This window comes from Podarcis melisellensis (assembly GCF_964234715.1).
Source record: "Podarcis melisellensis genome assembly, chromosome: 8".
NCBI lineage: Eukaryota > Metazoa > Chordata > Lepidosauria > Squamata > Lacertidae > Podarcis > Podarcis melisellensis.
Window position 1 is genome coordinate 16,654,697 of NC_138540.1, and position 26,343 is coordinate 16,681,039.

A 26,343-nucleotide genomic window follows, 5' to 3' on the forward strand; every position below is an offset into this window, starting at 1 on the left:
ACTGTGAGCATGTGTCTTTCTTATTCCCAAGCGAAGGGGGCGGGTCCTCGAATCATAATTCTCTGCCTCTGGAAATGGTGGCAGGCCAGATGTGGAATAATGCCCACAAACATTACAAAGAGCTCATAACCCACAAAGAGCTCATAATGACCTAGATCAAAGTCCACCAATGTGAGGGGGATATCTAATCAGGAAGAATTTTGGTCATTCAGGTTTAGTGTCTATGAAGAAGAAAGAAAATTAATGAGCATACCATTTTCCATCATCTGTGTTAGTTCCACATGGGCAGCAGCAGAAACTGCCAGGAGCCTGATCTGAGACCAAGCCATAATGGATAATATCTAACTGAGCCTGCAGAAATACTTGAGGAATTTTTTGCACATTCTCTGGGCGTTGTGCACATCTTCCAGTCAATATACAGTGTCGCCAATAAAAATGTCCTTGCTCTCTGTATCTAATCCACAGATGCATGCAATTCTCTGCCAATGGAAATGGTGGCAGGCCAGATGAATGCACATCATGTGGAACCATTGATTATGCTGGTTGGAGCTCTTGGGAGGTGGAGTCAAGCACAATCTGGAGGACCAATGGTTCCCATACTCTGGTGTAAAAGCTGCTGGGGTGGACATGATCGCCTATGGGCGTGGACCCAATAATTAGGTGGATGAAGGTGATCTCAGGGTGTCCCCCTCCTGAGTCAAAATGTGAGGTCAATTGTTTTGTTTCCTTGTACAATGCTTAGAGATTATCATAATGATGCAGTCTACAAAGTATTCAAAACAACAACACCAAATTCCTCTTCAGTGTGACTAGGATCCTGCAAAGTCTCATGCCACTTTGTTTCTGAGCTTCACTGTGCTGCATAACACTATGCTCAGTGCTATTTTTCTAGAAAAAGAAGTGCCAGAACTCACAATGAAGTCACATTCTCTTAGAATGGCAATGGCACCAACCTGAGAGGTTTGGGAACCTTTCGGTTCCGGCTGAAAAAAAGCCCCATCTATGTTTGCCAAACTAAAATCTCTCTGTTCATCTAGATTCCTGGACTTTGCAAGAAGACAATGTGGTGTATTGGTTAGCGTGTTGGACTAGGTTCCTGGAAGACCAAGCTTCAAACCACGAAGCTCATTGGGTGACCCTGAGCCAGTCATTGCCTCTCAGGCTTACCTACCTCACAGGGTTGTTGTGGGGATTAAATGAGTGGCAGAACCATGTACACCATCTTCAGCTCCTTGGAGAAAAAGGTGGGATAGAAATCAGTAGCCACGGATGGCCTTTCGGTGGTATCCACTGTGAGTCCTTCTCAGAATAGAACCACCAAAATGAATGAACATGAGCAATTGGGTCCTTCACCTTCAGTGGAACATAATTAGGCAGAAACCCTATTATCAATGAATTAGACTAATCCACTTTTCATGCCGTCCAAGCTGGTGACTATCAGTACCTTTTGTGGGACTGAGGTCCATAGTTGAACTATACAGTTTGTTTCCTTTGTCCTGAATCTTCTGGCATTCAGCTTCATTGGACAGCCCTGACTCCGTTCTAGCATTATGAGAGAAGACTGTCCAAAAAAATGGAAAGCTGAATGTCTGTATGTTATGATGAGGACAGACCAGTTTAAGCCGATGTCTCAATGTTCTGAACATAGAAGTAAATAATCTGTGGACACAAGAAGAGCCTGGCTGCTGGATCAGGCCAAAGTTCCTAAATTATTAGCATAGGGACACAATAATGGCCATGCTACATCGGAGCTTCAGCAATCAGCTCAGACCTCTTTACATGCTGAGATTCTGAGGGAGACTGAGGGAAGAACCATAGGACTGATTCCATAGCTCCTCCCAAGGTGAGCTAAGCCTGACAGGACAGCTTACTCAATGGTATTAACCCCTTTATGCCATAATTAGACTTAAGCATATTGGTTATATGAGCCCACAGAACTTCGCAGCCAAGAGGAAGGGGAAGGGGACTATCTTTCAGATATTTGGAGCCTGGCTAGGGCTTTAAACACAAATGGAAGTACATTGAATTGAGCCTGGAATCAAACGGGCAACCGATGCATCTGGTTTATACGTGATGAAAATGGAACTCCTGCTAGTAATCTGGCTGATGTATTATGAACCAAAGGAAGTTTCTGAGTTGCCTTCAAGGGTAGCCCCATTTTGCAGAGGTAAGGCTGGAAGTTACCAGAACATGGAGCACAGAGGTCAGGTCATCTGTGTCCAAAAGGGGTAATAGCTGGTGAACCAGTTGGAGCTGGAAAAAAGCATTCCTTGCCAAGGCCACCTGAGCCTCCAATGACAATCACAGCTCAGTGGGGCAGCCCTAGTGAATAAACCTCTTCTGCTTGAAACTCAACTGACGTGACATTAAACCCAGGTAAAAACAGACACAGAGAACTGCTGGATGACCTTTATTTTTTTGAGTGGGCCATTGCAATTGATGCCTCGGTGCTGGGTTCCTTCTGCATGGAGAGAAATTAGTGGTGATGGGCTGATGTTTGAAGACCTTGTGCTGAAGCTCTGAGCATCTTTGGGAGGAGGGAGCGGTCGGAGGTTAGATCAAAATGAACTGGAGCATCGCAGGGTCTGGTTGCAGAAGTGGAGGTGCCTTGAGGAGGGCCAGCAGCAGGCAGGAAGGACATGTTGCTATGACATAGCTACTGGGTGGTCTGGTGTAGGCTGATATACCTTAGGCTTGTCAGCATTTGCAATAGAATTCATTATCCCTTTCAAAAGAAGGGCTGCCTCAACTCCACTCCTATTTGCCTTTGGGGCACGTTTCCTGATTGTATGAATCACATCGTTCAATGCCCCCTGTTGGTAGCAAAGAGAAGATAGTTGATATCACGACCCAGCATCTGCAGACACCCTTCCTCGTGTTACAAGTGTGGAGTGGAACCTTTGTCCCTCTGGTCAAGAGTGGAAGAGACTATCCAAATTCAATCTACAATGGCATTCCCAGGTGTGCTTGCCGGGTCTCCTGTCCTAAACCTTGGAGATCTTTTGTTCCTCAGAGTGGACAATACCGAGTGTCAGGGCCACCCAAGGTCCCAGCTCACAAGAGACCAAAGCCGAGTCCAGCTTATATACAGAAGCTTTTATTGAAGAACATTGTTAGCTTCACATCCGAGGCGCGTGGCCCTACGTCTGTTAGGCTTAGACCGCTGAAGTCCCCTCTGAATCAGTCCCGCCTCTACACCAGTTTAAGAGGCTTGTGCTGGACCACCTCTTCCTCTCCTTCCTTTTCCGCAGGGTCTTTCTGCCCCCCTGGGTTCCCTCCCTCTGGGATTCCCCAGAGGCTGAATCCTCTGACGCCTGCTCCCCCCTCCTTCTTGCTTTGGGACCAGGCTCCTCCTCCGGGCTCTCCTCACTTCCGCGTGCCTCCACATTTGAACTTGGCATGCGTACGCTGCTTCTGACCTTCCTTTCAACAGTTACGCTGCTCCCGGTACTACTCTCCGCCCCTTCCGGCAGGGTGTCTTGCCCCGATCTCCTTCCCCTCTCTGCTTCCTGCTCTGCTCCGTCTGACACACTGGTAGCTCCACCCCCTTCACTCCGTTCCGGCGGAGAAGCCGGTCCCAATCTCCAACTCCCACTGGGGGTTCCCCTGCTGCTGCCCTGCTCCTGACTACTCCCCCCTGTGGCTCCCCTTGGCCTGACCAGGGGCGCTCCCTTTTGGGAATCCTCCGATTCACTGGAAAGACTCATGGAAACCCTCGAGTCATTGTCATCCTCTTCCTCGTCGCCCTGGGATCCTTCCCCCTTGCTCTCAGTCTCCTCCCTCATCTGCGCCTCTCTCCCTGAACCCCTGACACCGAGCTATATGGACTGTCTCAGTATAAGGCAGGTTCCTCTGTTTCTCTTTAAACCACCCCTTTCTGAGAACCACAAAGACTAGGATTGTACTTGAGTTTGAGGGAAGGAATGTAGACCTAGGTCCCTCATGCCTATGGGACCGCCTCTCCTGGTATGCCCCATGGAGGACCTTAAGTAAAGGTAAAGGTATCCCTGCCCGTATGGGACAGTCGTGTCTGACTCTGGGGTTGTGTGCCCATCTCACTTAAGAGGCCAGGGGCCAGCGCTGTCCGAAGACACTTCCGGGTCACGTGGCCAGCTTGACAAGCTGCATTTGGCGAGCCAGCGCAGCACAAGGAAACGCCGTTTACCTTCCTGCTAGTAAGTGGTCCCTATTTATCTACTTGCACCCGGGGGTGCTTTTGAATTGCTAGGTTGGCAGGCGCTGGGACCGAGCAACGGGAGCGCACCCCGCCGCGGGGATTCGAACCGCTGACCTGACGATTGGCAAGTCCTAGGTGCTGAGGTTTTACCCACAGTGCCACCTGCATCCCATGAAGGACCTTACGGTCCACAAATAACAACATTTTGGAGGTCCCAAGCCTCAAGGAGATTAGACTGACCTTGACAAGGACCAGGGCCTTTTCAGCCAGGGCCCCGGCCTGGTGGAACACTGTGTCACAAAACAGCAGGGCCTTGCAGGATTTGACTTCTCTCTGCAGGGCCTGCAAGACGGAGCTGTTCTGCCAGGCCTTTGGTTGGGGTTCAGTCTGACTCCTCCTCCCCTTTCATAAGAACTTGCATGAAAGTGGCCTCCCAATTTTTCTCACAGACCCATATAAGTTCAGCAGAAACAGTTGGGCCTGGTGAGCATTTAACATCCCCAACCCTAATCTGTGGGTTGCCATCTGATTGGATTTTATTTTGATCCTGATCTGATTTTAGGATGTATTTCAATTGTTTGCCTGATTTTATGTTAATGTGTTATACGTTTGATGTTAGCCGCTCTGAGCCTGGATTTGGCCAGGGAGGGCGGGGTATAAATCATCATCATCATCATCATCATCATCATCATCATCATCTCAGTGTTAGAACATCTGCTTTGCATGCAGAAGGTCCAAGGTACCAAAGACTGTGGTCTAAACCACTGAGCCTATTGGGCTTGCCAATCAGAAGGTTGGCATTTCAAATTCCTGTGACGGGATGAACTCCTGATGCTTTGTCCTGGCTCCTGCCAACCCAGCAGTTTGAAAGCACGCCAGTGCAAGTAGATAAATAGGTACCACTGCGGAGGGAAGGTAAATGGCATTTCTGTGTGTTCTGGTTTCCATCACAGTGTTCCGTTGCACCAGAAGCAGTTTAGTCATGCTGGCCACATGACCCAGAAAGCTCTCTGTGGACAAATGCCAGTTCCCTTGGGCTGAAAAATGAGATGAGCCCCACAACCCCATAGTTGCCTTTGACTGGGCATAACCATCCAGGGGTCCTTTACCTTTACCTTTTACCTAATCCCTGGCATCTGCAGGTGGGGATAGAAAAGAGCCCTGACTGAACCCCTCGAGAGCTCCAACCAGTCAATTCATAGATAACATTGAAGAACCAATTGTTCGACTTGGCAGAGGGCAGCTTTCTATGAGTTGTTGAGATTTAGTTGTTATTACCATTGCCATAATTATTATTAATTATATTTATATCCTGCCCTTCCTCTGGGGCACCAAACAAAACAAGAGATAAATGAATTAACTCATCTAACAACATCTGAAAACAATTTCAGTTCAGATGCCACTGGTAGCAAGTGCTAGTCCTACTCAGAGAAGACTGTACTCAGAGTAGATTCCTTGCAGTTAATGGACCTAAGATAGCCATGCCTCTTAACTTCAATGAGTCTACTCTGAGGAGGACAAGCATTGGATACCACCCTGTGTCTTAGGAGATCTGAGAGGAGTCCCACTAGACAGCAAGCAAAGGCCCATCTGGTGCAGTATCCTGTTCCCAGTGTGGCCATCCAGAAGTCCACAAGAAACCCACAAGCAGGACCTGAGCACATTGGAGGCCCCTTGGATGGCCATGTTCAGTTTGAAACAGCAGAATGACAACTCCTTGGCAATAGGATGGAGACCCCTTGTTAATATCAGTTCCTGGGAATCCCAAGTGTCAGGGAGAATGGCTGTTACCTTCAGGGCCTGCTTGTGGGCTTCTCCTTCAGTTGACTACTGTGAGAAGAGGATGCTGGACTAGATGGACCCCTGGCCTGATCCAGCTTCAGGGCTGTCCTTATATTCTTCTACTTACCGTCTTGCCCTGGGCTGAATCCTCAGCCTGGACCTCATCCAGAGCTATAATGGACCAGATCAGCAACACAGCAACAAAGAGGGTGATGGAGAACTTCATGATGGCTCCACGCTGGTCAATGGAGTGGAAGAGCTTCTCCTTTGGTCTGTTCTGTCCCAGGTGATGGCACCAGCTCTTTATGTACCCTTTCCTCCATGAGCAAGGAAGAATCTGGGTTTGTGCCCGGCCACTTAGGTGATTTGTTTGTTTTTAATCAGGAGTGGCTTGGGTTGTAAGGTATTATTGGCTAGGGAGCAGGAACAAAGTTATTTGGAACACCATTTACCTCTGGTCTTGGCAGACATCTCTTTTCCACATGGCCAGTTTCAGAATTTGCTGGGGCCCTAATCGGTTATGAGGCTGTCATGGCTCAGATATTCCCTGGCCAATTAAGGGAAGAAAAACTGTACTGAACAGGGGGTTCCCTTCTATTTCCTCATCCCACAATATTTCCACTGCCACTAGGGTGATAATAACCTAAGAAATGCTCTGCTGGATCAGGCCAGTGGTCCATGCAGCTCAGCATCCCATCTTCACAGGATCCAAGCCAGACCTGAGCACAAGAACATTCTCTCTTCCTGGAAACCCAACAACTTATGTTTGGATGGGGGCTCAATTTTGTTGATGTAGATCAGCAAGTTAAGTAGAGGAGAATCTTTGGAGTTGGTTTTCAGGATGGTTCAGAAAAGGGCAGCCAAAATGTGGAAGGGAATAAAGTGACTCCCCTACAATAATAATAATATTATTGGGCAGCTTCCAACAAAGATGAAAGATACACTAGAATGTCACATATTTAAAACTTCCCTGAACAGGGCTGCCTTCAGATGTCTTTTGAATGTCAGGTAGATGTTTATCGCTTTGACATCTGATGGGAGGGCGTTCCACAGGGCGGCCGCCACTACCGAGAAGGCCCTCTGCCTGGTTACAAGCAAAGGTTGCCTCATTTGGGACTTTTGGGTTCATAGAAAAAGTGAGTAAGAGGTGATGTCAGGGACTGGACAGTGGAGGAGGAATGGTGGAGACCACCTCCCCCTCCTCCTGAACTTTCCAGAGAAGAGGAAGTCAGTGGTCTGCGGGAGGGCATAGCTCAGAGGCAGAGGAAGAGAGAAGCTGGGAAATAATGGGAGAGGAGCAGGAAGAAAAAGAAGCACCAGGGGAGAGATAGCTGACAGACTCAGTGTCTTTAGAAAGCATGCCAGACCCCCCCCCCCTTCCCAGAACCTGGAGGTCATTGAAGGTAGGAGAGCAGAGAGCTCAGAGGTAGAAGGCACAGATCAGACACCGTAGGAATGACGTATAAAGGGAGAGATGGAGGGGTGGGGCTTAACTTGGAGAAACGCCATTATCTAAGAAAGATGGCACTGCTATCTCTCTCTCTGTGAATACAGTGGTACCTCGGGTTACATACGCTTCAGGTTACATACGCTTCAGGTTACAGACTCCGCTAACCCAGAAATAGTGCTTCAGGTTAAGAACTTTGCTTCAGGATTAGAACAGAAATCGTGCTCCGGCGGTGTGGCAGCAGCAGGAGGCCCCATTAGCTAAAGTGGTGCTTCAGGTTAAGAACAGTTTCAGGTTAAGAACGAACCTCCAGAATGAATTAAGTACTTAACCTGAGGTACCACTGTACTGTATAAAAGACTTGGTAAGAACTCTCCTTGTTTATCTAATACTTGGCTGCCTACCGTGGGAGGGATTGGATTCCCTGAAGCCTGACTGGTGACAATGATAGAAGCTCATAAAATTCCACATAGCATGGAGAAAGTGAAAGAGGAAAGCTTTTCTCCCTCTCTGATAATACTAGAACTCATGGGCCTCCACTCACTCCCACAGGAGGCAGTGATGGCCACTGACCTAGGTAAAGGTAAAGGTAAAGGGACCCCTGACCATTAGGTCTAGTCGTGGCTGACTCTGGGGTTGTGGCGCTCATTTCGCTTTATTGGCTGACAGAGCCGGCGTACAGCTTCCGGGTCATGTGGCCAGAATGACTAAGCCGCTTCTGGCGCACCAGAGCAGCACACGGAAACGCCGTTTACCTTCCCGCCGGAGCAGTACCTATTTATCTACTTGCACTTTGATGTGCTTTTGAACTGCTAGGTTGGCAGGAGCAGGGACTGAGCAACGGGAGCTCACCCCGTCGTGGGGATTCAAACCGACGACCTTCTGATCAGCAAGCCCTAGGCTCAGTGGTTTAACCCACAGCACCACCCGTGTCCCCGTTTGTATAAGGTGCTCCAACATTAAATAAAAATCATTTCTCCATCAGAGAAGAGGCTATAGTTTTGGGGGCGGCGGGATTTTTCACATGATAGATTACGGCTGTAATCTCTTTTTTTACAATGTTAACATTACAAATATTTCTTTGAGAGGTGGCTAGCAACTTCCTTAAGCATCTCGTCTGACTCCAGGTTTCAGAGAGCACCTGGTGAGTCTATCTTTCCATTAGTCAGGAAGCGCAAAATTCTGTTCCAGTCCAAAAATGAATACTTAAGAGGTATATTTAAGAGGTACATTAACTTTTCAACATGAAGGAGTACAGCAACTCTGTTGAGATATCTAAGGCTCATCACCTTGTTGCTGTTCCAATCTCCAAGCTGCACAATGGCTTTTGCAGAGAAAGTACTGTACCTTTTGAGAATGTTTTGAACGGGTACATTAATTTTCCAAGAGTACATCAGCTCTGCTGCAGCAACAGTATGCAAGTTGTTTAATGAGCTTGGTAGGTTACTGGTGGGGAGTGACCTACACAGTGAAACATGCTGTTAACCAAGCCTAACTTATATTGTCCACAACATCCATATGGCAAAGTTGCCCTGAGGAGGACTTGGACCTAGATGACTCTCAAGACCTTAGTCACTCCTTCTCCACTATCCAGTTTTGAGGACGTGGCTCTTCCACTATCTTCAGACTCTCAAAATGACTCACTTGTAGTTTTGCCTGCTCCAGACATGCAGGAGGATGTGACTGCGGAATCACTGGACAGGAGGCTGTAACTTCAGAATCAGCCATGGACTATTTAAGGGTTGCAGATGACTCTTTTGGGAGGGCATAGATGCTTCAGGAGAAAGTTTTTTTTAGCAATTTCCCTCCTCCGACGCTGCATTTGTGATTGGTGTAAATCACATGCCTGTCTGAGAAGAGTGTGGGGAATGGAAGACAGTTTTATCTCTTCCGCTGTATGTACTTTTTTACTTGTGCCTGTTTGTTCTCTCAGAGCTGGAGAGAATGAACGCCATTATGCTTTTGTCTGTACATAGTGCCTGGATAGTGGAAAGGGGGACACTGAGGACTTGGGAGTCATATAACTCCAAGTTCACCTCAGGTAAAGGTAAAGGGGCCCCTGATCATTAGGTCCAGTCGTGGCCGACTGGGGTTGCGGCGCTCATCTCGCTTTATTGGCCAAGGGATCTGGCGTACAGCTTCCGGGTCATGTGGCCAGCATGGCTAAGCCACTTCTGGAGAACCAGAGCAGCGCACAGAAACGCCGTTTACCTTCCCGCTGGAGCAGTACCTATTTATCTACTTGCACTTTGACGTGCTTTTGAACTGCTAGGTTGGCTGGAGCAGGGACCGAGCAACAGGAGCTCCCCCATCAAGGGGATTCGAACCACCGACTTCTGATCAGCAAGTCCTAGGCTCTGTGATTTAACCCACAGCGCCACCCACGTCCTGCAATTATAAGTTAGGCTTGCGTCAGTGTCCTGGTCAGTCCACACCTGTACCCAACCAAGCGCATTATACAACCTGCATACTGTTCCTACAGCAGAGTTATTGTACCCATTAATGAGACTGTTGAAAAGTTAATGTACCTCTTAAGTATGTTGGGGAAGCAGCATTGCTTATTTTTTTTCAAAAGGACTGGGGAGCTGTGGCAAACTTTGCATGATGCAAATTTGGAGTCAGTATCAGAAATGTCTAAGCCAGGAAGGGTGAGACCCAGAGTGGAATGAACCAGACGAACAGTCAAGGAAGATAATGGAGGAAATCTATTCAGCCCTGGCAAGGAACTCAGTGTCCCCCACACAAGATGGCCAATTGCTCTCCCTATTTCTGGTTTGAGGCCAGAAATAGGTAGCATCACCCAACAGATCTCAACAAGGGCTATATAAGGAAGGCAGAGCTCCACCTCAGGCAGAGCAGAGACAAGGAACGACCCTTCCTCACCTCTATTCCTTTCTGCCAGCCAAAGGAGGAATTCCGAATCTGACCCATCATGAAGTTGTTGCCCATCCTGCTATCTGCAGCACTGCTGGTTTTGACTCTGAGCATTTCGGTTCAGGGCAAGGAGGATGACAGCGACACAGCTAAGAGACACACAGCTAAGAGACACACAGCTAAAGTGAAAGAGAAAAGTCACTTTGAAAATTTCAAGGCACAGGTGGGTACAGGCAGTTCTGATGAGTTTGGGGAAGGATGGGAGCTCAGCGGTCGTGCTGCTTGCTTTGCATCCAGAAAATCCCAGTCCTACCCACAGAATCCTTAGGTAGGGCTGGATCCTAGGAGTGTTCACAGCTCTTGCCTTCCAGCTGCCCTATGGCCTCAATCCAGGCAGGGTCTGAATCAGGCCTTGGGCCAATCTGGCAACTACTTGGCCTTATTTTTTTATTTTTTTTTATATATTTTTATATTATTTTTTTATTTATTTTTTTATTTATATTATTTATATTATTTTTATATATTTTTATATTATTTTTTATATTATTATATTATATTATATTATATTATTATATTATTATTATTATATTATTTTTTATTAAAGTTTCCAGTTATAGAATTTCCACAAATAAACACCCACCAATAAAACAAAATAATGCACCAACTTCCCTTCTTCTCCTTCCATGGTTCTTTTAAGTTTCCCATTCTTACTGCATATTCTATTCCAACCATCTAATTTCCCCTCCTTTTCATGTTACCTCAAACAAAATTGTAACTGTTGAATTCACATTAATCTTGCTCATGTTTTCACTTGCTTTCAGTTATTTCCCACATATTCCACACACAAAATTCATTCCTCTTTATAAACTCAATCATCTTGTTCTCTTACCCTGCTAACTCTGCATACACCATCATTTTTAGCTGCCATTCCTCCTTTCTTGGGACCTCTCCCATCCTCCATTTCTGAGCTTACAAAATCTGAGTTGCTGTAGTTGCATATATAAATCTGCTCTTCTGGCCCCTGGGAGCCTCTGTCTGTACCATTCCCTAAAGGAATGCCTCTGGTCCTCTGCCCAATTTCATTATAAGTCATTTCCCAAGCAACTGCTTGTTCTGTCCTGGATTTGTTCCTGCAGTAGAATAATAAAATCATAGAACTGCAGAGTTGGAAGGGAATCCAGGTGTCATCTGGTCCAACCCTGTGCGATGCAGGAATCACAGCTAAGACATCCCTAGCAGATGGCCATCCAAACTCTGTTTGAAACTCTCCAAGGAAGGAGAGTCTGCCACCTTCTGAGCTAGTACGTTCCACTGTAGTTCGGTGCTTGTGCCTCCCCACAACTGATGAAAGGTAGGGGGGGATCACGTTTGAAGCATGCACCTTTGCAAGCTGTTTGGCAAAGGCACCCATCTTGCCTTGCCCATGCCATTCCTATGCAAGGGGCTTCTCTGCAGGGCTTGTAAGTGTTTCAGAGGTTCTGCCTCAGCTTCCTGCCTGAAGCCTACTCTGCCCTGAGAGTCATGGATGACTCTGGGGCATCCACATACGCCTGATTTGAATCAGGCCTTGGCAGAATCCAGCTCCCAAAGGAGCCCACGACCACTTTTCTCAGCCTACCACACTGAGCTTCCAAATGCAATTCTAACAGGGGTTCAGGGGGAGGGGTCCCCAGGCAGGCAGGTCAACGTAGGGAGTGTTGCTGATGGAATCAGGCCTCAACATCCCTTCTTCTTTCTCCAATCAGATGAGCAAAGCAACGTCAGCTTCAGCAGAGGCTGCAAAATACTTGGCCAAAGGGGCAAAAGCGAAATTTTCAGCAATAGTCCGAGGCGCAAAGGCGAAATTCAGTAATGTATTTGGGTAAAAAAAAAGAGAGCGAGGGACAACCAACAAGCTGGTGAAACAGAAAACACCTTGTGTCTGATCTGTGTAGATGTGACTCTTTGGTACTTTCGCCAGCATCGTGGAATCAAAGATAGATCTCAAGATGAACCCCGACCTCTTTCCTCCACCGGGCCACCCACACATCGGAGACTCTCGGTTCTTATTGATTATGTTAGATTCCTCCTGTTATTGAGGTTTGGCGGAAGCTGCTTCCTTCACTTGCACAAACACAGAGACACACACTGCAATGAAGTGAGCCCACTCTGCCCCCTATCTCAATTGGCTTTTGTACCCTCTGCAGGGGAAGATGAGGAGTGGCCACAAATTTGCATCCACTCCTCACAGCCGTGGCACAAAAGGGGGCTTAAGGAGAGCTGTTTAATAGACACCTATGTACAACACCCATTTCTGTACCGTCCTAAACGGACAGCCATGCCTTTTAATGTAATTGAATGTCATGCAAATAGAATATTATTTCTTTAAATTTATACGGTATAAATGAACGGTCATGTAATTAATTCATTAATCATGGTGGCAGCAGGAGCAAAAAAGGCTTTCGATAACTGATATTTTTTTTGCTTTGTGTACTTAATAAAGAGAGTCTGTTTATTCCCACATTGCTTGCTTCAGTGTCTGCCTTCAAGGATGGGGGGACCATTCTCAGCCCGATGGTTGCATTCCCTTCTGGGTGACCATATGATTTTACCTTTACAGACTAAGCTAGATCACACACACACACACACACACACACACACACACACACACACACACACCTCCATCCAGGCAACCAAGAGGCATTATCAGAGTTGAGGACACATCCCAGCCAGACAAGAACACAAATAATAATAACAATGTTGTTGTTGTTTAGTTGTTTAGTCGGGTCCGACTCTTCATGATCCCATGGACCAGAGCATGCCAGGCACTCCTGTCTTCCACTGTCTCCCGCAGTTTGGTCAGGCTCATGTTTGTAGCTTCGAGAACACTGTCCAACCATCTCATCCTCTGTCGTCCCCTTCTCCTTGTGTCCTCCATCTTTCCCAACATCAGGGTCTTTTCCAGGAAGCCTTGTCTTCTCATGAGGTGGCCAAAGTATTGGAGCCTCAGCTTCACGATCTGTCCTTCTAGTGAGCAGTCAGGGCTGATTTCCTTCAGAATGGAAAATATAATAATAATAATAATAATAATAATAATAATAATAATAAAATAATAATAATAATAATAATAATAATAATAATAATAATTATTTATCATTTATACCCTGCCCATCTGGCTGGTTTTCCCCAGCCACTCTGGGCAGCTCCCAACAGAATATTAAAAACACAATACAGCATTAAACATTAAAAACTTCCCTAAACAGAGCTGCCTTCAGATGTCTTCTAAAAGTCAGAGAGTTGTTTGTTTCCTTGACATCTGATGGGAGGGCGTTCCACATGGTGGGCACCACTACTGAGGAGGTCCTCTGCCTGGTTCCCTGTAACCTCACTTCTCCCAGTGAGGGAACCAGCAGCAGGCCCTCAGAGCTGGACCTCAGTGTCCGGGCTGAACGATAAGCGGTTCACTCGCTGCAAGAAGCCAAGTCACAGGGAACCAGGCAGAGGGCCTTCTCGGTAGTGGCACCCACCCTGTGGAACGGCCTCCCACCAGATGTCAAAGAGAAAAATAACTACCAAACTTTTAGAAGACATCTAAAGGCAGCCCTGCTTAGGGAAGCTTTTAATGTTTAATAGGTTATTGTATTTTAGTGTTTTGTTGGAAGCCGCCCTGGGTAAACCCAGCCAGATGGCCGGGGTATTAATAATAAATTATTATTATTATTATTATTATTATTATTATTATTATTATTATTAGTCATGATGGCTCGGCTCTGCCTCCATGGTCTAAGGCAGCAATGCTTCTGAGTACCAGTTACCGGAAACCTCAGGAGAAGAAGGTACTCTTGTACTCAAATCCTGCTTATGGGTTTCCCACAGACAACTGGTTTGCCACCATGAGAAGAGGATGCTGGACTAGATAGGTCATTGACCTGATTCAGAAGGCTCTTCTTTTCTTCTGCTCTGGGAGAGACACGTCTTCAAGCCTGGATAGTGGAGAAAGGGGTGCTGAGGACTGCTTGGTCATCTTAATCAAAGTCCTCCTGAGGGCAACACTGTGACATGGCTGTTGGGGACATAATAACTTATCTTGGTCAATTGCATGAGTACTAATCACTCCACACCAGTAACCAAACAAGTTCACAATGCAACTTGCATACTTTTCCTACAACAGAGCTACTCTATCCATTAATGATACTGCTGAAAAGTTAATATACCTCTTAAATAAGTAGGGGAATGTCCTTAATTTTTTAAAAAAGTTATTGTGGAATTTGGAACAACAATGCAGTGATGAGTTTCTAATTAGGATTTGAAAATCCGCTATAGTAACTTCCAGACTGGACTCTTGTGATTCTCCACAAGAATTGAATAAAATAAAATAATAAAATAAAATAAAATAAAATAATAAAATAAAATAAAATAATAAAGGGTAGCTTCAGTGGGTTCAAGACATTCCTTTTGGAGCATTTTTCTAATGCACACATACAGTTTTATGAGATTGGTGGGGATGGGGAGAGAGAGAAGAAAAGGAGCTGTTGCAAAGAGTGTGAGCCAATTTCCTCATTGAGCTCAGAAACTGTGAAATTTGGGACGTGTGGGACCCATAGCAGAATGAACTGAAGAAACAGTCAAGGAAGAGAATGGAGGAAAGCCACTCAGCCCTGGCAAAGGCCTGAGTGTTCCCCACATCAGCATGAAATGGCTTATTGCCTTACTAAACTTCACTTAGTTTAAAGTAGGTAGCATCACCCATCTCAAACAGGTCTGTACAAAGAAGGCAGAGACAGGGGCAGAGGAAGGGGGGTGCGGTGGGTGCGGGCCGCCCCGGGTGTCACCACGGAGGAGGGTGACAAAATGCCAGGCAGCACTCACTGAGCAGAACCATCTCAGACAGATCAGTGACAAGGGCCAGCTCTTCGTCACCTCTATTGGTCTATGCCATCCGAAGGAGGACACTTTGATTCTGATCCATCAGAAATGTGAGCATTTCAAGTTCGCGCAAGGTGAAGAACAAGAGTAAGAGCAAGTCTGAGGAGCAGGAACAGATTGAGGACAAAGACGAGGATGGGGGCAATAATCAATTTTCTTGCAGTCACTAAGAACAAGGTGAGTAGAAGCAATGCTAAATGCAATATGTGTGTTTTTGGGAAGCATGGTGGAGCATCTGCCTTGCATTTAGAAAACCCCAGTTCAATCTCTGGAATCTCAAGGTAGTGCATAGATAGTCCTCTGTCTGAAGGTATCGAGAGTCGCTGACAATGCAGACAATAATGAACCAGATGAAACATGGTAAAAGCAGCTTGTTGTGTTCCTTCAAAGCCTCCACAATGTATTCAGCAGTGGCTTGTGCAAGAAATGATCATATAAGATTGTGAGAGGCACACTCTTGTCTATTATTATTATTATTATTATTATTATTATTATTATTATTATTATTATTATTATTAAGCTTGTGGCACAAAAACCTATCCAAGCGATTCACAACATTCTTAAGAGTCCTTAAGCAAAGGCTTTGTGTTTGTGTGTGATACACGGCTGGTGTCTAGTGAGACTGATGGGGCAGAAGGCAGGGAGGCCCACAGAAACTGGAGCCACAGGCAAGGACAGGTGGTTCCAAATAATTCTAGTTTTCATAGAATCATAGAATTGTACAGTTGGGTCATCTGGTTTAACCCCCTTGCAGTGCATGAATCACAGCTAAATAATCACTGGCAGATGGCCATCCAACCTCTGCTTCAAAACCACCAATGAAGGATTGTCCACCACCTCTTGTGGAAGTCTAGTCCACTGTCCAATAGCTCTTTCCACCAGAACGTTATTCCTAAACTTGAGTTGGAATTTTGATCTATTGTTGCGGGGCCCCTAAAAGGCATGGGGCCCATAGGCTAGTGCCTGCTCTGCCTATTTGGTAATCTGGCACTGTACACAGCCACCACCACCCATAGCATCAATCAGGGTGGGGGTGGTGGTTTCCAAATCAGAGCACCCTGCCCTGAACCAACCTGGGGGTCACTTGCACTGCTCTGGATTTGGAAGAAGTTTGGGGGCAGAGCCATATTGAATCATAGAATCATAGAGTTGGAAGAGACCACAAGGGCCATCGATTCCAACCCTCTGCCAAGCAGGAAACACCATCAGAGCACTCCTGACATATGGTTGTCAAGCCTCTGCTTAAAGACCTCCAAAGAAGGAGACTCCACCACACTCCTTGGCAGCAAATTCCACTGTTGAACAGCTCTTACTGTCAGGAAGTTCTTCCTAATGTTTAGGTGGAATCTTCTTTCTTGTAGTTTGGATCCATTGCTCCGTGTCCGCTTCTCTGGAGCAGCAGAAAACAACCTTTCTCCCTCCTCTATGTGACATCCTTTTATATATTTGAACATGGCTATCATATCACCCCTTAACCTCCTCTTCTCCAGGCTAAACATGCCCAGTTCCCTTAGCCGTTCCTCATAAGGCATCGTTTCCAGGCCTTTGACCATTTTGGTTGCCCTCCTCTGGACACGTTCCAGTTTGTCAGTGTCCTTCTTGAACTGTGGTGCCCAGAACTGGACACAGTACTCCAGGTGAGGTCTGACCAGAGCAGAATACAGTGGCACTATTACTTCCCTTGATCTAGATGCTATACTCCTATTGATGCAGCCCAGAACTGCATTGGCTTTTTTAGCTGCCGCGTCACACTGTTGGCTCATGTCAAGTTTGTGGTCAACCAAGACCCCTAGATCCTTTTCACATGTACTGCTCTCAAGCCAGGTGTCACCCATCTTGTATTTGTGCCTCTCATTTTTTTTGCCCAATATTGGATACAGCTCCCAAAGAAGCCCACTACCAGTTTTCTCAGCCTACTACACTGACCCTCCTGATGCAATCCTAAAAGGAGCTCAGGGAGTATGTTTTCTGGCAGGCAAGTCAAAGTAGAGAGGGTTCGAAAGCCACTGTCGCAGAAGTTAAGCTTTCACCTTCCTTCTTCTTTCTGCAAATAGATGCTGAAGCCTGGAAGATCTCTAAAGCAACTGCCAAGGCTGTGTTCAAGGGGGCAAAACAATAGTTGAAAGCCAAATGGAACCAGCTAGTGTGTGATGACTGAAAAAACAACAAGCTTGTGGAATCGGAAATGTTTCAAACCATGATTATGTTCCTCCTTGGCACTTTCACTGGGATTGTGGGATGAAAGATGGATCTAGAGATCATGTCCAACCTCTCTCTTCCAATGGATCGCTCACCAACTAATACCCCAGCTGTGCACCTGAGACTCTCGAGTTTTTGGTGATTATGGTGAATGCTTGCTTTTCTCAGGGTGGGTGTGCAGAAATGGTTTCCTTCACAATCACAAACACACTGCTGCGAAGTGAGCCTACTCTGCTGCCTGAGATGCTGGCTCTCACAAGGTGATATTTGCCTCAGGGAAAGATTGAGCATGGCTGTAGCTACCTAACCTTTGCCCATGGATCACTGAAGCAGCAGAATGAGGGGCTTAACAGGAGCCATTTGATCATTTGCCCCCCTTCTGTACAATCCTACATGGAAAACTAGGGACTTTAATATAACTGACTGAACATTAGCTTAATGCAAAGATAGCAACCCTTGTTTCATTTTCTGTAGCAAAAACAATCAAATTATCAATCAATCAATCAATTATGGCAGCAGCAATAAAGCTTTCAATTATTTTGATTGATGCATTTTCGGTTCCTGTCTTAATCTAGGCCGCTTCTGCACTTCTGAACTGAATGACCAGGTAGAAACCTCCTCTTTAGCCCTATGAACATTTTGCTGCAGCAAGCAGGTGCACAGAAAATAAAAATAATCATAAAGCATCTCTCGTGACACCCTAAAAAGTAACACATTTAAGGTGCCACATTTGCTTTTGCTCCAAGAAACCTTACACCAGTGTGTTAGCCTTTATGGTGCTGCTTTGGGTTTTCATAGCAAGAGATTAACATGGCTACCCTTCTAGAAACAGAATAATAATAATAATTTATAGTTTTGTTATTTATACCCTGCCCCAGCCACTCTGGGTACCTCCCAACACACATAAAACATAATAAAAATCAAGTAACATTTCGGCAACATATTAAAAAGCTTACATTATGGAATCAACCAGGTGTTTTTTTGTTAAGTTTTTGTCATCAGACCCTTGGCTGGTTTTGTCACAATACATATCAACACTGCTATTGTTAAGCAAGCAAGACTCATGAACACTATCAAATAGCTAATGGGCAGTTTACAGACTTAGTCGAACACAACATACCATTCACATTTCTTTTAAAAAAACAAAAACAAAGCAGCAACCCTTTAAAGCATTATTCTGTTAAAGTCTTGTACACAGAAGAAAATCCTGCACACTGAAGGAGACCAGGTCAGTGTGCTTGGAAAACAGCAAAGCAATATGAGCAAGGAGGACTTTGCATCCCTCGCGCTTGCCCTTTCCATCCGCCGACCTTCCGATCGGCAAGCCCAAGAGGTTCAGTGGTTTAGATCACAGCACCCCCTGTGTTCCTGTGATGTGGGTTAGGCAGGGACTGATCCCAAGGTCAACCCTTCAAGGTTGAGTGGGGATTTGAACCTTGATCTCCAGATTCTTGTCCAGCACTCTAACCACTGCACCACTCTGGCTCTCTTTTCCCATCATTGGAGGTACTGATATCTTTCATCACATACCCAAGGTACTTTTCTATTAAAATTGAAACCGGGCTCATATCTTCCCCATCCAACCATTGAATGCAATATTTCGAATGTGTAGCAATGTATGTGTCAGGGACTGGGCAGAGGAGGAATGGGAGCGACCATCTCCCCAGCTTGACCTTTCCAGGGAGGAGGAAGAGGAAGACAGTTTAGATTTACCACAGGGGTTGTAAATCTGCTCAGAAGCAGATGAGGGGAAAAGTTGGGAAATAATGGGAGAGGAGGAGGAGGAAGCACCAGGGGGGTGACAGCTGATGGACAGTGTCTTTAGAAAGCATTTCAGACCCACCCACCCCTCTCCCAGTACCTGGCGAGCCTTGAAAGTAGGAGAGCAAAACCTCAAAGACAGAGGGTGCATAGCAGCACCCGTAAGAGAGACGAATGAGAAAGTGGGAGAGATACAGGGTGAAGATTCACTCAGATCAATGCCATTTTCCAAGAGGCTGGGTTCTATAGCCTCTTTCTGTGAATATTGAATAGAAAGCGGATAGTAAGAACATTCCCTTGTCTTTGTACGTTCCTGGGCAACCAGCTGGGAGTCGCTCCCGGCAGCCTGACAGTGTTGCTCGTGAGTTTCTCTGACAGCACTATGTAGGATCTTCCACACTCTTTCATGCCATCAGAACTTAAGAAGAACCTGGTCGCTCAAGTCCATCTGCCCAGCATCCAGTTCTCACAGTGGCTAACCAGTTGCCTCTGGGAACTCTGGAACCAAGACTTGAGTGTACTCATTCATGTTGATGAGATAGGAGAGAGAGGCAAGATAAGAAAATGACTGGGGAGCTGTGGCAAATTGGGCATGACCTGTGCACAGAAATTATCAATTTATCGAAGTGTGTGGGACCCAGAGCAGAACGAATTGGAGAAACAGTCAAGGAAGAGAGTCGAGGAAATTCACTCAGCCTGGGCAATGAGCTCTGTGTTCAACATGCCAGCATGAACTGCCTAATTGTCTTTCTGAAAGGCACTTGGCTTTAGTCCAGAAGTAGGGTAGCATCACCCATTGAAGCTCAAACAAGGCTATATAAGGCAGGCAGGGAGCACCATCTCAGGCACAGCAGAGGCAAAGAGCAGCTCTTTCTTTCTTTTCCATTTTTTGCTGCTGCTGAAAGTGGACACTCCGATTCCAACCCATCATGAAGTTCTTGACATTAATTATTTTGCACCAGTGATTCCAGTGGGTTGATTAATTTCAGCGGGTCTATTCTGAGTATAACCAACTTTGGATGCAACCCAGACTGCTTTCTGCCATAACAATCTTATCTCTTTGGCTTCAGGACAAAAATAATTGTTGAATATGTTGTGGTGCTTCAGACAGCCACTACCATCCTTCCCCAAGTACACACATATAAGGCATCTAGGGTTACTTCTACTCACAGCTGTCAAAATTTCCTCGATTAACTTCTCCTTGAGCTCGTCACTGAGATTGTATCCATCCAATTCGAGCTTCGTATTGATTATTTTCGTCACAAACTTCTTGGCCTTATTCCTGGCCCACTTCTTGAATTTATCAATCATGCCACCCTCAAATCTGGAGATTTGCCCAGCTGCATATTTTGAATGGCACCTTCTACCTCCTGTTCTGTAATTTTATAATTCAACAATAACTTATTTTCTTGAGAGATTTTTTGTAATCCATTTGTTTTTAAAAATTGGTCTATATCAAACTCTTTCTGTGGCCCTTGTGTATATAACTGTTTAAAATACCTCTGGAAGCATTTTCTAATTTCCACTGGATTCTGAATGTTCTTTCCTTCCACTTCCAAATTGGTAATAGTATTGAGCTTTTGTCTTTTTTTCATTTGCCAGGCTAACAATTTTCCACATTTATTAGCCGATTCGAATGTCCTTTGTCTCATTTGTTTAATTTTCCATTCAATTTCCTGATTCATCATCTTCATATATTGCACTTGATATAACTTTATATCTCTCAGAATCTCTTGTGACTTTGGTTTCGCTCTCAGTTTCTTCTCACCCTCTTTTATTTTTTTCCAAAATTTTGTCTTTTTTCTCATTTTGAACTCTCTTCTTTATTGCATTCTGTTGGATCAGAAACCCCCTCATAACTGCTTTACTTGCGTCCCAGATTACTCTTTTTTCAATATTGGTATTCAAATTTATCTCAAAGTAGTCTCTCAAGGTTTTTGGGGCCTTCTTGATAACCTCTTGAACTCTAAACAAGGTGTCATTCATCCTCCATCAGAAGGAACCGGTTGGTGTTAGTTTCATCTCCATTTTCACAGCATTATGGTCGGAGCAAGTTTTAGGGCAAATTTCCACTTTTCGAGTCTTAGGTGCCAGTCCTCTAGTTATCCAGATTTGGTCAATTGTTGTCCATGTCATTTTGGCTTCAGAAAAGAAGGTTCCCTCTCTACCCAAGGAATTTTTAGTTCTCCAAATGTCAATCAAATCCATATTGTCAGTCAGTTCAAAAAAAGTTTTGGGTAGTCTGCCATCTTTTGTAACTACCTGTCTCTGCGACTTATCCATATTTGTAGATACCACTCTGTTCATATCTTCCATCATGATAATGTTGTAGTCCATGTAGTCTAACAATGTCTCATGCAACTTCTTAAAAAAATCAGATTTCCCCTCATTCGGTGCATATACTCCTACTATCAAAAAATTTTCTTCTTGTGTTTGAATTTCGATTGCCACAAATCTTCCTTGGTCATCTTTAAAAACAAATTTCGGTGATAGGCTCTCTTTTGCATAAATAACTACTACTCTCTTTTTAACCTTGTCCGATGAAATAAACTCTTGGCCCAATCTTTTATTAATCAATACTTTCCTGTGTAGCCTTATCACATGTGTTTCCTGTAAACAAATCAAGTCCAGTTGTTCCTTTTTCATTAAATGAAAGACTTTCTTCCTTTTCTCCGGGGAGTTAAAACCATGAATGTTCCAACTTAATAGTTGCAGAGACATGGTGTATTTATTTCGCTTTTCCTCCAACTGCTCCCAATAATTGCTCTTGATCTGATGGTTGTATCACTTTCTCTAGCTTGTCCAATCCCAAAGGTGGTGATACTATAATATTCCTGGTTTTAGACTTCCGGTCAGCGCCAGCGTTTAATGGCGGTCCTTGCCTCGAGCTCCGAGGCAGGACTGCTCCGTGAGTTCGGGTCTGCCCCGCTACGGCGAGCGGGGGACCCCTAAAATCACAGGCGCTGAAGCCTGTGAACAAGGCGATTCGGTGGGCACCTTTTGCGCCCCCCGGTATCGTGAAAGAGCCTTTTTAAAGGCTCCGGAGCGGCATCGGGTGTGAGCGCGGTGCTGAGGATCGCAACCCAGCTCACGGAGCGAAGCCGCGTCGCCATTGACGGAGAGCGCCGATTCCTTCCTGAAACTACCGATTGGCAACAATACCCGTGAGTAAGATCTGCAAAATAAAGGAACGGGACTCTAAAATTATGAAGATTTGGCTGAAAACGGGAAAGGCAAAAATTAAGGAAGTCAGCCTCCCGGAACTGCAGGACTGATTGAGCAATGAAAAGAGTAAGCTGTTTTTAAAGAGAAAGTTTTTCTTTTCTTAATTCTGTCAATACCTGACATCGAAAGGGACCTCCCCTCTACTGAGCAGGAGAAGGGGGGAAGAAAATTAACCTAATTTAACCTGCTAAAAGAAAAGCGCTTTGAAAGGGAAACTCTCCACTGCCGATGCCTCTGGCTAGGCTGCCTGAGCAGTGAGCGCCTGGAAGCGAACTGTCAAAAAGGACTGTGGATACAAAGTAAGATGTGCCCGAATTGTATCTGAAATAAAATACTGGGACTTTAGTGGATAAAATCTGCATCACCTTAAACTATATCAAAACAGGGCTTTTGGTTGGACTTTTGCTTTTGGAACTTTGCTTGGCTATTTGTCTCCCTGTTTCTTTGTTACTCTTGCATGGATACAACTTCTCCCTCTAGAGGACTAAAGAGAGACAGTTGCACTGAGGCAGAGACAGTGGGATTTTCCACTTGTAACATTCCTGTGTGAATAACCTTGAGTTATGAGCACTCCACTGGAGGAAATATCAACAAGAAACAAAACAAAGCAGGCTCAAAAGCAGGCTCAAAAAAGAGGCTCCTTATCAGGAGCAGCAGCTGCACAGGAAAAAGTAACAACAGCATCAATGGATTCTATGACACAGGCACTGCTCAGAATAAATCAATCTTTAGAAGCACTTACTAACCAGTCTACAGAGAACTCTAAGAAACTGACAGAATTGACAGCAAGATTGGATTTGAACACAACGGCAATATCATCTAACACAGATTCTATAAATCGTCTAATTCAGGAAAGTACGGAGACAAGGAAAATAGCTGAGAGCGCCAGGAGCACTGCCGAGGAAACTAAGGGAAAATTTACACCTATTGCAAAGAAAGTACATTAACATGATGCAGCTTTGGCCCTCATGGAACTGGAGAGGAAAAGCAAGAATCTGAAATTGAGATTGGTACCAGAGGAGGAAGAGGACAATCTTGGGGAATTTCTCACAGATAAATTTCAAGAATTTTGGACTGATGAGCTAGAAGGAGAAGAAGACGAATTTGCAATAACTACAGCCTTCCGGATTGGCAGGAAGCAAGGCAAGAAACCAAGGGATTGCTTAATCACTTTGAGATCCAAGGAACAAAGAGACAAAATACTGAACTTGCATTTTCAGAAGGCCTTGGTTATCAAAAATTCTCAAATACAGATTTTCAAGGATATTCCTAAACACTTTTTGGAGGTGAGAACCCAATTTAAAGACCTAGCTGACGTATTGAAACAAAACAATATCTCATTTAGGTGGGAATTCCCACAAGGGTTGTCCTTTAACTTCAAAGGGAAGAAAACTAAAATAAAAACAATTCAAGATAAAGAGCACTTTTTGGAGAGAAACTTTGAGGATTTTCAGAAAGGAACTGTGAGTGAGAGGGAAATACCGGACATTGCAAACTTATCATTTGGATTGAATCCAGCACCTACTGACGAGGAGCAAGAACTTGGAGCAGTTGGTGGGAAAGGTAACCAGTAACAAAAATGTCTCTGCAACTTCTGAGTTGGAACTGCAATGGTCTAAACCACCCCCGAAAAAGGGGCCAAGTGTTTCATATATTAAAGAAAGAACATTTAGATATAATCTGTTTACAAGAAACCCACATTGCCAGGACACATAGAAAACTTTTGACAAACAAGAGATTAGGATTGGAATTTATTTCTTCAGATAAAGTCAAGAAAAGAGGGGTGGTGATCTATGTCAAGGAAAAATTGGAACCAAAAATGATCTTTAAGGATGAACAAGGAAGATATCTGGCAGTGGAAATTCAAATTCAAGGAGAAAAGATTTTGATTGTAGGAGTCTACGCACCCAATGAGGGGAAGGCCGAGTTCTTCAAGAAGTTGCATGAGACTTTAATGGACTTTATGGACTGTAAAATTATAATGATGGGCGATATGAATGGAGTTGTCTCCACAAACATGGATAAGGCGCAAAGGCAAGTACTATCAAAGGATGGGAGACTACCAAGGACTTTTTTTGAACTGACTGATACCATGGACCTGATTGATATCTGGAGAACAAGGAACCCTCTGGAAAGGGAGGGGACCTTTTTCTCTGAGGCAAAAATGACATGGACTAGAATTGACCAAATGTGGATTTCTAGTAATCTGGCACCAAGGGTCAAAAAGACAGAAATCTGCCCAAAGACCTGTTCCGACCACAATGCAATAAAGATGGAAATGAAATTGACAACAGCTGGAACCTTCAGATGGACAATGAATGACACCCTATTTGGAGATGAAGCAATTTACAAAAAGGCCCAAAAGACATTGAAAGACTACTTCGAGATAAACCTGAGATCAGAGGTCGAAAAAAGAATAATATGGGATGCAAGTAAGGCCGTGATGCGTGGTTTCCTAATTCAGCAGAATTCTATAAAGAGGAAAAAACAGAATGAGAGGAAGGAGAAAATTTGGAAATTAATGAAAGAAGGAGAGAAGAAATTGAGATCTAAACCTAAGTCGCAGGAGATTTTAAGAGAAATAAAGTTTTACCAGGCACAATATATGGAACTGATGAACCAAGAAATAGAATGGAAAATAAAACAAATGAGGCAAAAGACTTTCGAGTCAGCAGATAAATGTGGGAAACTACTGTCATGGCAATTGAAAAAAAGACAAAAGTTGAATACTGTGACATCCCTCGAGGTAGATGGGAAATCTATTAATAAACCAAATGAGATAAGTAATTGTTTTCAAAGCTTCTTTAAGAAATTGTATGCACAAGGGCCAAAAAATGAACAAGAGATAGAAGAATTTATTAAAAAATATGGACTGCCAAAAATTTCGGAAAAAAACAAAAGGATTCTAAATGAGAAGATCACAGACCAAGAAATAGAGGGTGCCATTCAGGATATGCAACTGGGAAAATCACCAGGACCAGACGGGTTGACTGCGAGATACTGTAAAGCACTGAAGGAATGGCTGATACAACCATTGAAAGAAGTTTGTAACCAAATCCTGGAGGGGAAAAAGGCTCCCGAATCGTGGAAAGAAGCATTCATCTCACTTATACCGAAGACAGAAACTGAAAAACATCAAGTTAAGAACTACCGCCCTATATCACTTTTGAATGTGGATTACAAAATTTTTGCAGACATTTTAGCAAAAAGATTTTAAAAAGTTTTGTTAGAGGAGATTCACACGGACCAAACAGGCTTTCTCCCAGGAAGACATATGTCAGACAATGTGAGGAACATTATAGACATTTTGGAACTGTTGGAGACTGACATAAATAGAAAAGCAGTGTTGATCTTTGTGGATGCGGAGAAAGCCTTTGACAATATTTGTTGGAGCTTTATGAAGAGGAATCTCCAAGGGATGGGGGTAGGCCAAAGTTTTGAAAACGGTATAGGTGCAATATACTTTGAGCAAAAAGCTAAATTAATAGTGAATGGTGTGGTTATGGACGAGATCCCAATAGAGAAAGGGACACGACAGGGATGCCCAATATCCCCTCTATTATTCATATCGGTCCTGGAGGTTTTGTTGAATATGATTAGAAGGGACCAGCTGGTTAAAGGAATACAGGTCGGAGCCAAACATTATAAGCTAAGAGCATTTGCAGATGACCTAGTTTTGACATTGCAACAGCCAGAAGCCAGTACAAAAAGAGTTTTAGAACTAATTGAAATATTTGGTCAAGTAGCAGGTTTTAAACTAAATAAACAGAAGGCAAAGGTGCTGGAAAAAAACCTAACGATAGGGGAAAAAGATAGTTTTCAAAGAGAAACTGGTTTGGAAATAACGAAAAAGGTAAAATACCTAGGGGTGAATTTAACATCTAAGAATGTGAACCTATTTAAAGATAATTACGAGAAATGTTGGTTGGAAGTGAAGAAAGATCTGGATATATGGTCTAGGTTGAGACTTTCC

General features: G+C 44.5%; 2 long non-coding RNA genes across 2 annotated transcripts; one reads left to right on the plus strand and one right to left on the minus strand.

The window, feature by feature from the left end:
* Positions 1–2,431: 2,431 nt before the first annotated feature.
* Positions 2,432–14,319, minus strand: LOC309377036. Its single transcript, XR_014171394.1, has 3 exons — positions 14,189–14,319; positions 10,290–10,459; positions 2,432–2,813 (listed from the first exon to the last, which is right to left on the minus strand). It is a non-coding gene; the product is annotated as an uncharacterized lncRNA (long non-coding RNA).
* Positions 10,393–12,782, plus strand: LOC309377064. The gene is made up of 2 exons (XR_014171421.1): positions 10,393–10,503; positions 12,026–12,782. It is a non-coding gene; the product is annotated as an uncharacterized lncRNA (long non-coding RNA).
* Positions 14,320–26,343: the final 12,024 nt, after the last annotated feature.